This window comes from Oncorhynchus mykiss, chromosome Y, assembly GCF_013265735.2.
Source record: "Oncorhynchus mykiss isolate Arlee chromosome Y, USDA_OmykA_1.1, whole genome shotgun sequence".
Classification (NCBI taxonomy): domain Eukaryota; kingdom Metazoa; phylum Chordata; class Actinopteri; order Salmoniformes; family Salmonidae; genus Oncorhynchus; species Oncorhynchus mykiss.
In genome coordinates, this window is record NC_048593.1 from 34910029 (window position 1) to 34925717 (window position 15689).

A 15689-nucleotide genomic window follows, 5' to 3' on the forward strand; every position below is an offset into this window, starting at 1 on the left:
CCATATCAGGCATAACACAGAAAGAGAAAATCATAGAAAAACTAACATAGACAACCCACCCAACTTACGCCCTGACCATACTAACACAAAAGACAAAACAAAGGAACTAAGGTCAGAACGTGACAGGGAGAACCGGTTGAAAGTTTCTGTCGTCTGAATGAGTGACACCGGTTGAGTATTCCTACAGCATTTCCTTCCAGAAGCCATGAGAAGATTGTCCGGCTGCAGGGACTGTGCGAGGGGATTTATACTACTATCTGTACTTATTGGTGGCACAGACGCTGTTTCATCCTTTCCTACACTGAAATTACCCTTGCCTAACGATTGTGTCTGAAGCTGGGCTTGTAGCACAGATTTCCTCTCCATAAGGCGATCATTCTCCTGTATATTATGAGTACAGCAACTGCAATTAGAAGGCATCATGTTAATGTTACATCTTAGCTTTGGCTGGTGGAGGTTGTGTATAACCATGTCCAGATAAAGTGTCCGTAGTGAATAAGTTGAATGAAAAAAGTTGAGCGAGGGGGAAAAAGAAAAAATATAAAACGGTAATAAAAAAGTAAAAAACGTAAAGTTGGCAGGTAGCAAAGAAACGTTAGCAACAAACAGCACAGCAACACGTTAACAAGTCTGGTGGCTCTGATGAGAGAAGCCATATCCTCTTTTAGGCTACTTCTCTGTTTAGCTAGCTCAACTACAGGCGTGGTCATAGACAAGGCCTCAGACTCTGCAGCAGTGCTGGCCGCGGAAGACATTTTCGGTATTCGGGTGACTTTAAAATAATAGTTTAATTGGGAACGTTTCTCAAACACGTCTTCTTACGTCACCCAGTACTGTAGTATTCTATAGTAAACTGTAGTATTCTATAGTAAACTGTAGTATTTTTCATGGGGGGGGGGGGGGGGGGGGGGGGTAGTTTCAGGCATTTATTTTATGCCTGCTACATTAGGTTACCAGGGAGGTTACCAGGGAGGTTACCAGGACATGGGCGCAGGCATACCAAAACAAGGGATTAGAACCTGGCCTCAGTGATCAATCTTGTCCCCCTGTGTCTCACAGGGCCAGTGTCGTCCTGGGGGGACCATATTGAAACATGATCCCAGAAAGCCCTCGGTTGTTTCGGTAGTGTGTGTGCTGAGAGGCCATCAGAGTGAGACAGTGCTGTTGTCAGCTAGCTGCAGTGTGTAATGTCTCTATTGATCCACTGGCCCTCTGTCATTACCGTCCCAGATTTCCTGGGTATCCATCTGTACTCCTGGGACCTGTTTGGTCAGTACACACAGGAGTGAAACCTGGGTAACCAGTACACATCACAGTTCAAATGACAATTTAAGAGACTTTGACTGTGACTTACAGTAAAATCAGAAACAGCACTACGGGTATTTCATGTTGTTGCCGGATCATTTAAATATACATATCATACATTTAGCCATTTGGCGTGTTGTGACCTACCTAGCAGGTTTATATTTCATATATGGTTACATCACCACGCTTACTTCCTGGATATACCACTCTCTGTTGTGAAATCGTTCATTGTGCATTGGTTTGGAATGGTTATCTAAAAGTATATTATTGCTCAGTCACACGTGGGCATATTACACAAACCTAATTTGTCCAACAGACTGTGCCATAATAGCCCACAATCAACATAGACATTTGTCCAACATAAGAAGATAATTGATCAAACAAATCTCCCTCCTGTAATCTTAACCTCTTAAAACCTGTGTATGTGCTCTGCTCTTGGCCACAAGCTGCTTAATTTTCCCAGATTCACCAACCCCTCTAAACCAGTGTAGACTAGAGAGAGCGAGGGGGAGCTTCTGTGCACCCATGACAGCATATGTCCCCACCCTCTCAGTATGATCTCTTGTCCCCACCCTCTCAGTATGATCTCTTGTCCCCACCCTTTCAGTATGATCTCTTGTCCCCACCCTCTCAGTATGATCTCTTGTCCCCACCCTCTCAGAATGATTTCTTGTCCCCACCCTCTCAGAATGATCCCTTGTCCCCACCCTCTCAGAATGATCTCTTGTCCCCACCCTCTCAGAATGATCTCTTGTCCCCACCCTCTCAGAATGATCTCTTGTCCCCACCCTCTCAGTATGATCTCTTGTCCCCACCCTCTCAGTATGATCTCTTGTCCCCACCCTCTCAGTATGATCTCTTGTCCCCACCCTCTCAGTATGATCTCTTGTCCCCACCCTCTCAGAATGATCTCTTGTCCCCACCCTCTCAGAATGATCCCTTGTCCCCACCCTCTCAGAATGATCTCTTGTCCCCACCCTCTCAGAATGATCTCTTATCCCCACCCTCTCCGAATTGAGCATCTCTCTCTCTTTCTCTCTCTCTCTCTCTCTCTCTCTCTTCTGTTTGTCGTCCCTTTTCTGTTTCGTGACCCAAATATTTCCTTTGGTTATTTAAATACCTTTATTCTGATGTTTTTCCTGACGATATATAGAGCCATGTTTTTTGCCTAATTTAAATAACAATCTAATAATCAAACCTGAATAACCAAGACCAAGCTACCCCCCCCCCCCATCTCTCTTTGTTTACTGAGACAATTCTTTCCTGCCTCAGACAAATGAAGAGAAACATGGAAAGCCACATCATGCAGGATTTATTTCAGCAGGAATAAATTAGAGAACAGACCCATCGTATACATTATGGATGTCAAGACCCACAAGCCATCAAAGGAGCAGAGATGAGGAAACAGCACTATGGGGAAGAGAGTTTAGCCACAGTCCAGGCTGCATCTTGATGAATAACCCACATTGCCAATTTCTAATTACAGGATTTTCTAAATTCACCAAGTAATTAAATTAATCACTCTAAAGATTAGGTGTGGTTGACTGGATTGCAGACTAACCAGGGAGATTGTCTGAGCAGGATTTAGGCTATCAAATCATCCCTATGTCATCCCTACGCTACATTTGCATTCATATTAAAGACCGGGCATGTTTTTCAGAATGATATTGGTATGCCAGTGACACACTGAATCTAAGTTGGCCTGTTATTGTTTCTAGTGAGTAGTTAGATACGCCTCGTCTGCTGTGTGTGTCGTCTGCTGTGTGTGTCTTCTGCTGTGTGTGTCGTCTGCTGTGTGTGTCGTCTGCTGTGTGTGTCGTCTGCTGTGTGTGTCGTCTGCTGTGTGTGTCGTCTGCTGTGTGTGTCGTCTGCTGTGTGTGTCGTCTGCAGTGTGTGTCGTCTGCAGTGTGTGTCGTCTGCAGTGTGTGTCGTCTGCAGTGTGTGTCGTCTGCAGTGTGTGTCGTCTGCAGTGTGTGTCGTCTGCAGTGTGTGTCTTCTGCAGTGTGTGTCGTCTGCAGTGTGTGTCGTCTGCAGTGTGTGTCGTCTGCTGTGTGTGTCGTCTGCTGTGTGTGTCGTCTGCTGTGTGTGTCGTCTGCTGTGTGTGTCGTCTGCTGTGTGTGTCGTCTGCTGTGTGTGTCGTCTGCTGTGTGTGTCGTCTGCTGTGTGTGTCGTCTGCAGTGCCACAAGCCAGCCATTCCTGTATAGGTAATGTCATCTGACTGGGGAAAACGAACACCACAGTGAATCAATGATCCCCTCACTCTCTGCTCGCCTGTCTTGCTTTCCATGAGGCTGAGCACATCGCTGGCACATATCCTCTCTCCTATTGTCATTTCAAAGGTTCTTCATTTATCCCCACAATGGGTCTGGATCCATATGGACAGTCACCAGAATACATGGGGCTCCATTCAATTAACACAATTAGGGTAGCACAATTACAGTCTTGTTAGATGCAACACAAGGTAGCCTACATTACAGGTTCATGTATTGATTATGCATGCAAATGGTGAACTGCAGAATTATAGACTAAACTCTGTAGGATTGGTGGCGACAGGCAGGAATGGGTAAAGCCATGTAAAATCCCTTGATCCTTGATTAGCCTCGGATGACTAATTTCACCTGCAATTTAGGGAGCAGAGAGAGAAGAGCTGACATCAACAGCCCCTATACAAGCAGATACTGAAGATGAATGAGTGGGGGAGAGGAGGCTGGTGTAGGAGTGATAAGGAGGGGAGACAGATAGACGAGGAGGAGGGAGAGAGGGAGGGAGGGTTGAGAAAGACGAGCGTGAGAAAAGAGAGTGAGAAAGCAAAGCGCCAAAGAGGGGAGTCTGATGTAAGGACAGACAGACAGACAGGAGGGGAGGAGCTGGCAGTTTTGACAGAGACCGAGAGGGGTTGGAGAAGGGCATCTGCCGCAGCTGCCGCTGTGACCACACTCCGCTCGACACCATGACAACCGCGGCAAACGCACGGCGAGCCCCCGGCCCTGCCGCTACACCAATCAGGGAGGAGTGAGCAGAGCACTGCAACCTGTGTGGGGTGAGACGAGCGCAGGATAACAGAACAGAGCTAGAACACCACAGACACCCCTTCTTACAGAGAGAGAGAAGGTACCCAGCCATTTATCAGTCTCTTATCTGATGCTAGAGAAAACCTCCTGGATTATCAGTGGTGCTCTTGTTATTTTACCCCGCAGTGGGGAGGAGTATAGGGATGGAGATTCTGGGTAATCAGCCTTCCCTGTTCCCGATTCGAGTTCTCTGCTCCATGGTGGGAGCTGAGAGACGTCTCTTGGAGCCACAGCCACCGACCATGAGGATTGGATAAGAATCCCACCAATTCTAACAGGATCACCCAATCACCATAAAAAAATGATCTAGAAGTAATCAGAAAAGGGACAGACTGGTAGGGAAACATAAAGAAATAGAGAATGTAGAAAATCTGCATCAGGTAAGTTCCTCAATATCTTTTCAATCCACGTGTAAACATTGCATCTCCATAGTCAGACTAAGTATGATCCAGATTCCAGAGTGAACGATCGGACTAGTGTTTGTCTTTCCCTTTCTGACACACTGGAAATGGTGGCTCAGTGTACATATTTAATCTGCAGGAGCTCAATCAGCTGTGTTAAATTACTGCAGTGGGTTTCTTGGTAATCTTAAACAAATCTACTTTGAAACCAAAGTATACACCTACAATACATGGTTACGGGGTTTATATAAATAAAGAAGACACCGGTGTCATGTCAGATATGGAGTTGAAATGTATTACCTTTTGAGTTTGAACCCCAACATGAAATATAACAGAACCGTTTGACATAGAAACACAGGATTTTCGGCTGTTAAAAAAGTATGTTTAGAAATTATGAAATTATGAAAAATATTACTAACATTCCCCCCATGAGGCCACTAGGGGGTGATTTGGTCCTTCGACTGCAGGAAAGGGCTATCTAAATCCATCATTAATGCAGAAAATAGGAAAATGGGCTGTCATTCTAGTTGAAATAGATTGTGTATCCCTGTGGAAATCATCAGCCATGAGTTATTGATTTATCCCTTGTTATTGCTGAGATAAAAACACGGGGCGTCATCTACTGTAGTTTACCAGTAAACCTCTCTTACCACAGACAATAATCCCACTCACTGTAAAAACACCACATTGTGTTGAGAGGGTTTTAAAGCATGTGTTTAGCCAGGCTTTGGCACTTTGTGCTTATTTTAACAGAGACATGGACCCTCCTAAGCACTTCAACATGACTTGTCCTCAACCTTTTAAAAGGACTGAAACACAATTAAACAATTGGTCCTGCAAGTTAATACCACGCCAATGATTCTTCCTCCGTATGATTTGTAAGATAGATACGAAAGGACAGACCTCTTCCTGACTGAGTCTGTAATACCTACATGTTTCAAGCAGACCAGCATAGTCCCTGTGCCCAAGGAAGCAAAGGTAACCTGCCTAAATGATTACCGCCCCGTAGCACTCACGTCGGAAGCCATGAAGTGCTTTGAAAGGCTGGTCATGGCTCACATCATCCTCCCGTATCCTCCCGGATACCCTAGAATCAATCCAATTCGAATACCGCCCCAACAGATCCACAGATGACGCAACTTCAATCGCATTCCACACTGCCCTTTCCTACCTGAGCAAAAGGAACACCTATGTGAGAATTCTGTTCATTGACTACAGCTCAGCGTTCAACACCATAGTGGCCACGAAGCTCATCACTAAGCTAAGGACCCAGGGACTAAACAAATCCCTCTGCAACTGGATCCTGGAATTCCTGACTGGTCGCCCCCAGGTGGTCAACACTTTTCTATGCTGATTCTCAACACTGGGGCCCCTCAGGGGTGTGTGCTTAGTCCCCTCCTGTACTTCCTGTTCATGCACGACTGCGTGGCCAAACACAACTCCAACACCCTCATTAAGTTTGCTGACGACACAACAGTGGTAGGCCTGATCACCAACAATGATGAGACTGTATGGAGGAGGTCAGAGACCTGGCAGTGTGGTGCCAGGACAACAACCTCTCCCTCAATGTGAGAAAGACAAAGGAGCTGATCGTGGACTACAGGAAAAGGTGGGCCGAACAGATCCCCATTAACAGCAAGGGGGCTGTAGTGGAGCGGGTCGAGAGTTTCAAGTTTCTTGGTGTCCACATCACCAAAAATCTATCATGGTCCAAACACACCAAGACAGTCATGAAGAGGGCACGATAAAACCTTTTCCCCCTCAGGAGACTGAAAAGACTTGGCATGGGTCCCCAGATCCTCAAAAAGTTCTACAGTTGCACCATGGAGAGCATCCTGACCGGTTGCATCACCGCCTGGTATGGCAACTGCTCGGCATCTGACCTTAAGGCGCTACAGAGGGTAGTGCATACGGCCCAGTACATCACTTGGGCCAAGCTTCCTGCAATCCAGGACCTATATAATAGGCGGTGTTACACAGTAAGGTATACACTTGTTGTATTTGGAGCATGTGACAAATACATTTGAATTTAATTTGAAAGAACTCTCTTCCTCATTTATAATGCACATATTCAATCAAACTACTGTAAGAGGTGTGCTACTGTGTTCTTAGCAAGTCTACAGCCCTAATCTAATCTAATCTCACCTCACACAGCACTAAACAAACAATCACACATAATTTCCTTCCTCTTAATCTCTTCTTCCTCCTCCTCCTCCTCCTGTCGTACAGTCATTAGACATATGTTCCAAGTTCTCCAAACAGATACAACCCACTGGGCACACACTGGTTGAATCAACATTGTTTACATGTCTTTAAAAAAAAGCATTACTTTGAACCAATGTGGAATAGACGTTGAATTGACGTCTGTGCTCAGTTCTCTAAATTCAGCTTGAACGATAGCAATGTACCGCAATGCCAAATAAAACAAAATTAAGTAATTTACCAGGGCATTTTATGGATGATTCCATGCACTCGCGCACACACACACACACACACACACACACACACACACACACACACACACACACACACACACACACACACACACAATTTTTGCAAATGTATATATAAAAAAGGAAATACCTTATCTACATAAGTATTCAGACCCTTTGCTATGAGACTCCCAATTGAGCTCAGACGTCCTGTTTCGATTGATCATCCTTGAGATGTTTCTTCAACTTGATTGGAGTCCACCTGTGGCAAATTCAATTGATTGGACATGATTTGGAAAGGCATACACCTGTCTATATAAGGTACCACAGTTGACAGTGCATTTTAGAGCAAAAACCAAGCCACGAGGTTGAAGGAATTGTCCATCGAGCTCTAAGACAGGATTGTGTCGAGGCACAGATCTGGGGAAGGGTACCAAAACATTTCTGCAGCATTGAAGGTCCCCAAGAACACATTCTTAAAATGAAGAATTTTGGAACCACCAAGACTCTTCCTAGAGCTGCATGTCTGGCCAAACTGAGGAATCGGGGGAGAAGGGCCTTGGTCAGGGAGGTGACCAAGAACCCAGTGGTCACTCTGACAGAGCTCCAGAGTTCCATGTCTGGAGGAAACCTGGCACCATCCCTACGGTGAAGCATGGTGGTGACAGCATCATGGCGTGGGTATGTTTTCCAGCGGCAGGGTCTGGGAGTCCAGTCAGGTTTGAGGGAAAGATAAACGGAGCAAAGTACAGAGAGTTCCTTGATGAAAACCTGCTCCAGAGCATTCAGGACCTCAGACTGGGGTGAAGGTTCACCTTCCAACAGAACAACGACCCAAAGCACACAGCCAAGACAACGCAGGAGTGGCGTCGGGACAAGTCTCTGAATGTCCTTGAGTGGCCCAGCCAGAGCCCGGACTTGAACCCGATCGAACATCTCTGGAGAGACCTGAAAATAGCTCTGCAGCAATGCTCCTCATCCAACCTGACAGAGCTTGAGAGGATCTGCAGAGAAGAGTAGGAGAAACTTCCCAAATACAGGTGTGTCATGCTTGTAGGGTTATACCCAAGAAGTCTCAAGGCTGTAATCGCTGCCAGCGGTGCTTCAACAAAGAGTTAAGAGTCTGAATAATTATGTAAATGTAATATTTAAGTTTTTTATTTTTAATACATTTGCAAAAAATTCTAAAACCTTGTTTTTGCTTTCTCATTATGGGGTATTGTGTGTAGATTGATGAGGAAAAAAATGTTTAATCAATTTAAGAATAAGGCTGTAACGTAACAAAATGTGATTAAAGTCAATGTGTTTGATTACTTTCCGAATACACTGTATATATATATATATATATATATATATATATATATATATATATATATATATATATACACACACTACCAGTCAAAAGTTTTAGAACACATACTCATTCAAGGGTTCTTCTTTCTTTCTTTTTTTCCTACATTGTACAATAATAGTGAAGACATCAAAACTATGAAATAACATACATGGAATCATGTAGTAACCCAAAAAACTGTTAAACAAATCAAAAATATGTTATATTGGAGATTCCTATAAATAGCCACCCTTTGTCTTGATGACAGCTTTGCACTCTGTGTGTTTTATACAGTGCATTTGGAAGGTATTCAGACCCGTTTTACTTTTTCCACATTTCCACATATATACATAGTATCTACATCTGTTACTTGTCAGAAGCCACATCACATAGATGTGCTGCATTGTCCAGATGGACGTTACATTTCCCCAAGGCAGCAGTCTCTCCATCCATCTGCATGTCTCAGGTGTGCTTTGAAATCACACCTGTGGTTCCACACCTGAGACTATGTTTGAACCTATCCTCTAACTAAGCCATGTGTTAAAACCAATGATTACGCCATGTACTGTAGTTAGTTCCTCGCTGTGAATACAGTAGGTAGTGCAGGAGGAATCAAATGTTCATGCTTCTTTAGTGCTTCTAAGAATCTGCCCTTTGTCATAATTAGGGTTGCAAAGCTACCAGTAATTTACCAAAGTTACCGGAATCTTCAGTAATTTTGGTAATTAACAGAAAATCTATGGAAATCTATCATAACTTTGTTGGTTTATATTAGAATATTGTCCATGACTTTCTATTAGATAGACCATATGGTTTAAGACAAAATAGCCAAATTAAGTAAAAAAAACATGTAATCAACAATGGCATTATTTGGAATTACCTGTGCAATTGACCTTTTCCCCAAATGCCACCAGTTTGATGCCGAAACATTAACATTTCATACTGAAACCGTCATATCTGTTACAAAAAAAACCCCGAATGATTTCACATGAAATATGAAAACCTGTTTCTGGCGTCAAACTGTTTTTTTTGTTTTTACGTGTGTAGTTTCATGCTATCACATGTTGCTTTACATATTGTTACATTAACTTCACATAAGATCACGTGATCACATTAAACAACTTTTTTTTAAAAACACTTTATGTGTTCACATTTGAAATTCAAGTGTTTTTTTCCATAAGGGATTTAACATCAATGCTATTCACTAATGGTGATGGACACATTTAGAACTGCCATGTATTTACAGTCAAATGGAACATCTGCATTTATCAGCTGGAATGCGCTTTTAACCAATCAGCATTCAGGATTAGACCCACCTGTTGTATACATCTAGAACAATGATTTAAAACTTTGTCATTCTATGTTTAATTTTAAAATCATCTTATTTAATTATTTCATATATATGACATGTGATAAGGCCAGAGAAAGGGCTAAGTACCGACACCTTTGATAATCTGAAGTACCCAAAAGGGCCACTAGATATAGATCACATAAAATCCTTAAAAGATACTAACATTCTGGTTGTTTACTGGTAAACTTCCTCAAATTTCCAATAATACACCTTCCCTTTGCAACCCTAGTCATAATTCTCTGTCCGCGTTGGATACACCACACCGAGTTCACTGTAACGTGGGTGGAAAACGAACCCAACAGTGGGTGATGAGTAAAGAAAGTAATGTTTAGAATAACTCATCTCTCTGAGGAGGAGTATTAGAAGTGTTGTGATAATAATTAGAGTCATTGTTGAGCTTTGTGCCTAACCCAGTTGATGGGCTGTGAGAAACAATGTCTCAGGGGTAGGAAGTGTGGACGAGTCACACACAGTTGAGCGGAAGATTTGCATTTCTCATGGTGCTTCTGGTGGATTCCTCCTCCTTCGCTCCTTCTCCCTCCCTCCCTCCCTCCCTCCCTCTCTCTCTCTCTCTCTCTCTCTCTCTCTCTCGCTCTCTCTTTCCTCCTTCCTATCATGTCTGTGATGCAGTAAACAAGCATCTTGCCTCCTATTCGCATTTCCTGGGTGGATAAGTTCTCTGTGTCTGCTTCAGGATTAAAAGCACGTTCAGCCTGCTGAATTGAATTGTGGGACTTCATCTGACACATATAGGACTCCCTTGAACCTGAACTGACACAATGCAATTTCTTAAATTAATGTTGTTTGGAGGTTTGTACAGTGGTACAGTCTTAATGCCACTAGGGACACAGTACCTAATTTTCTTCCAGATGTATAGTTCTCACCATAGTGATAGAGCCAGCAAGTCTCACTCATCAAATGGCAGACCATCTATTGGCACAATTGAACACATTTGAAGGCAGTACCATTCATTAGTTTTAATTAAACTGTTTTTAACATTCTTATTAACTCCCTACACCTCTATACTGTACTGGAGCAGGGAGGATACTCCAGCCTCCCTACACTTCTATACTGTACTGGAGCAGGAAGGATTGCTCCAGCTTTCCACATCTCCAGTGTGTTTGTTCTATGGCAGCTAGTTTATGAAGTGCCAGGTATCCAGCCCCTGATAGAATGAGCCGAACCAGAGAATCCTGAACGTCAGGAGACAACTCTTATGCAAGTTGATCAATGAGTGCATTTCTATTGCTGGGCATAGCAATGAAACATCAGTCGGAAATATCCATGTCCTCTACAGTGGTTCTCTTCACCTACAGGCGGGCAGGGCCACTCTAGCAGCTCACAAGACTTCAGAAGTGCAGCGAATCGGTTGTGTTCACCATGACATTACCGAGCACCCACAGCTGGTTCCATTGTACTTCCTCATGTATTTAATCTCCCCTGATTTACACATCCTGCACAGTTAATTGAATATCCTCATTTTGGGTTTTGATAAACAATCAAGTCATTTTCATTATGTTACTGTGGTCTCTCTGCCAAAGAACCATTTTAGGTTCTAGATAGCACCTTTTTAGAGTTTTAAGTGATAATGGTAGATATATATATATATTTAACATGATTGAAGCAGCACTGCCCTCAGTCTTGTTGTTGGTTGAAATCATAGAGATAGATAGAGGACTGTAGATGGATATAACCTGTTTTAGCATGGACATTGTCATTGAGGGCTCCTAACATTTAAAGTAGTTCCTAAGATGAGTCCTTTATTTAACTCTATGGTTGAAATGCACTTGAGAGAGAAAAATATACTCCCGAGAAGCCAATCCATTGTAGGCTATTTGTCTTGTGGTAATTGGAGTGTGGTGTGGTGTGGTGCAGATGTGTGGTCTGTACATCAGTCAACACAGTAATGAGAAGCACATGGACAGGGATGATCAACACCATGCCTCACAGTCTTTAACCTAATATCACCCATCACTTCACCACTCTGGTCACCACACTAATTAGGTTACAGTACACCAGGAGCATATATAATAATAATTATAATAATAATATGCTGTAAGATGACACACTAGATAATAAGGAGTCATTTACAGTAGGTTTATTTTAACAATGCCAAACTCTTTTATTTAGCCTTCAACACTATAATTGGAGTGAAGGGTAGGCTATATAATTCAGACATCCTGTGGGATTGTGGTTAGAGATGAAGGCGTCATGGATGCTGACAGGAATGCTCAGGAGCCTCTAAAGCGAAGACAATACCTGTATGTGTAACTTGAAAAGGTTCAAGTGATTTGGGTTTTGTTTACATATTAAATCAAATAAATTCAGACTTTATTTGTCACATGCGCCGAATACAACAATGCAGTTCAAGAAAGAGTTAAGAAAGTACTTACTAAATATACTAAAGTAAAAAATTATAAAAAGTAACACAATAAAATAATAATAACAAGGCTATATACAGGGGGTACCGGTACCGAATCAATGTGCAGGGGTACAGGTTAGTCGAGGTAATTTGTACATGTAGGTAGGTGTGAAGGGACTATGCATAGATAATAAACAGTGAGTAGTAGCAGTGTAACAACAGATGGGGGGAGGGGGGGGGGGGGTCAATGTAAATAGTCTGGTGGCCATTTGATTAATTGTTCAGCAGTCTTCTGGCTTAGGGGTAGAAGCTGTTAAGGAGCCTTTTGGTCCTAGACTTGGCGCTCCGGTACCCCTTGCCATGCGGTAGCAGAGAGAACAGTCTGTGGCTTGGGTGACTGGAGTCTTTGACAAGGTTTTGGCCTTCCTCTAATACCGCCTGGTATATACTGTAGGTCCTGGATGGCAGGAAGCTTGGCACAAGTGATCTACTGGGCCGTACGCACTACCCTCTGTAGCGCCTTACGGTCAGATGCCGAGCAGTTGCCATACCAGGCGGTGATGCAACCGGTCAGGATGAGGGGGAAAACGTGTTGTCGTGCCCTCTTCACGATTGTCTTGATGTGTTCGGACCATGATAGTTTGTTGGTGATGTGTACCAACTCTCGACCCGCTCCACTACAGCCCCGTCTATGTTAATGGGGGCCTGTTCAGCCCACCTTTTCCTGTAGTCCACAATAAGCTCCTTTGTCTTGCTCACGTTGAGGGAGAGGTTGTTGTCCTGGCACCACACTGCCAGGTCACTGAACTCCTCCCTATAGACTGTCTCATTGTTGTTGATAATCAGGCCTACCACTGTTGTGTTGTCAGCAAACTTAATGATGGTGTTGGAGTCGTGTTTGGCCACGCAGTTGTGGGTGAACAGGGAGTACAGGAGGGGACTAAGCACGCACCCTTGAGGGGCCCCAGTGTTCAGGATCAGTGTGGCAGATGTGTTGTTGCCTACCCTTACCACCTGGGGGCAGCCTGTCAGGAATTCCAGGATCCAGTTGCAGAGGGAGGTGTTTAGTCCCTGGGTCCTTAGCTTAGTGATGAGGTTTGTGGGCACTATGGTGTTGAATGCTGAGCTGTAGTCAATGAACAGCATTCTCACGTAGGTGTTCCTTTTGTCCAAGTGGTAAAGAGCAGTGTGGAGTGTGATTGAGATAGCGTCATCTGTGGATCTGTTGGGGCAGTATGCAAATTGGAGTGGGTCTAGGGTATCCGGGATGATTCTGTTGATGTGACCAGCCTTTCAAACACTTCATGGCTTCCAACGTAAGTGCTACGGGGCGGTAATCATTTAGGCAGGTTACCTTTGCTTCCTTAATAACACAGAGCACGGTTTGGTGGGCCTTGATTGTGTGTGGGTTTGTATGAATGTGTATGAGTGTTTATAAATGTGTATTAGTTTGTGAGTATGAGGAGAAACCACGGTAACCCTGTCTCATTCCAGTAAATAATGTTGAATAAGTCATGGACCTGCGACCCCAGAAGTCCCTCCAGAGGCGTAACTCTGTTGGTTATTTGTAACAGCAAGCTCTAGAACAACTATCTGATAATGGAGGGGGACAACAGACATCATTGACTTTAGAGTTAATATTTCATAGGCATGTGAATTGAGATTGTAAAGGAGGTGATTTATGTAATTGCTTTGACCAGTTTTAGTCCTCTCCGTTAGAAAGACAGATAGGGGATGTGTGCTGGGCATAAGGTTGGCTTTGCTTGGTTCACCTACATTTAATGCTAAATATTGCCCACATTGAAAAACTGTGCACTCTGTGCACTGCAGCTGCCAGCCTGGTCTGTTGAAGAGATATGGAACAGCATGAGCGTTTGAGCACAGTAGATATTAAACAGCCATGTTGGAACGATGCTACCAAAGCTTATCACAAAGGAATAATAATAATGCTTAGTATTAGATATGATAGCTGTATTACACATTGGAGGTTGTTGTTGGTATTCTGGGACATGTCTTATTAGTTGTCACTATACATATTCCTCCTCATTTACAGCTGACGCAGGAATGCATTTCCAAGGTGACAATTTGGTGCGAACACAATCTAACTGTCACGTATACTCCCTCTCTCTGGGGCTCTAGGTCACCAGGCTGCTCATTATTACGCACACCTGTCACCATCGTTACGCGCACCAGCGCCTCTTCAAACTCTTCTGGACTTCATCACTTCCTTGATTACCTTCCCTATATCTGTCACTCCCTTTGGTTCCTTCCCCAGGCGTTATTGTTTCTGTTTCGTTGTTCCATGTCTGTGCGCTGCTCGTGTTTCTTGTTTTGTCCATATTCATCTATTTATTCAATTATTCACTCCCTGTACTTGCTTCCTGACTCTCAGCGTACACGTTACAGAATACCGCCTCACCAAAGGGGAGCATCAGTGTTTTTTGTGTTGGTAGGTGACGTCGGGTCCGTGTGCCGCTGCTGGAGCCACCGAGGATGCCTCAGCCGGCATGTCAGGTTCACAAGACTTGGTTGACCGGTCAAGCATGTGTTGCCGAGTCTACAGAGGATGCCTCAGCTAGCTCGGCAGGCTCCCATGCCTCAGCCGGCTCGTCAGGCTCCCATGCCTCAGCTAGCTCGGCAGGCTCCCATGCCTCAGCCGGCTCGTCAGGTTCCCGTGCCTCAGCTGGATCGACAGGTTCTCGCGCCTCAGCAGAGGCGACCGGTCCGCTCCTGGTTCCCGGGGTCCATTTGGTCGGCCTCCTGCAGATGGAGCTGCATATCAGGGAGGGGGTACTGTCACGTATACTCCCTCTCTCTGGGGCTCTAGGTCACCAGGCTGCTCATTATTACACACACCTGTCAACATCATTACGTGCACCAGCGCCTCTTCAGACTCACCTGGACTTCATCATCTTCCTGATTACCTTCCCTATATCTGTCACTCCTTTTGGTTCCTTCCCCAGGAATTATTGTTTTGGCTTCTGTTTCATGTCTATACGCTGCTTGTGTTTCTTGTTTTGTCCATGTTTGTTTGTTTATTAAATTATTCACTCGCTTCTCGACTCCCAGCATACACGTTCCACTGAGTATGTTACGGTGCGTGAATGAGGACCCAAAAGCGAATTAACTTAAACAGAGCTTCTTTAATTACCAAACATAGGTAGGCTCAGACGGACCGGCAGATTCCGACAGGACAAGACAAGGTTACAGCAAACATGACGACAGTCTGGTTCAGGCATGAAACACAACAAACAAGAATCCGACAAGGACAGGAACAAAAACAGAGAGAGATATAGGGGACTAATCAGAGGGAAAAGGGGAACAGGTGGGAGAAGGGGTGACGAGGTAGTCAAGAGGAGACAAGGAACAGCTGGGGGAAAGCGGGGGAGAAAAGGTAACCTAATAACGACCAGCAGAGGGAGACAGGGTGAAGGGA

At 44.2% G+C, this 15689-nt stretch overlaps 1 protein-coding gene across 1 annotated transcript in view; it reads left to right on the top strand.

The window, feature by feature from the left end:
- The first annotated feature begins 4228 nt into the window (after window positions 1-4228).
- LOC110510170 (short transient receptor potential channel 5) overlaps window positions 4229-15689 on the top strand; it is a 48702-nt gene continuing 37241 nt past the window's right edge. The window contains exon 1 of the mRNA XM_036968037.1: window positions 4229-4757. The gene's annotated coding sequence lies outside the window, so the exon portion shown is untranslated. The remainder of the gene's footprint in view (window positions 4758-15689) is intronic.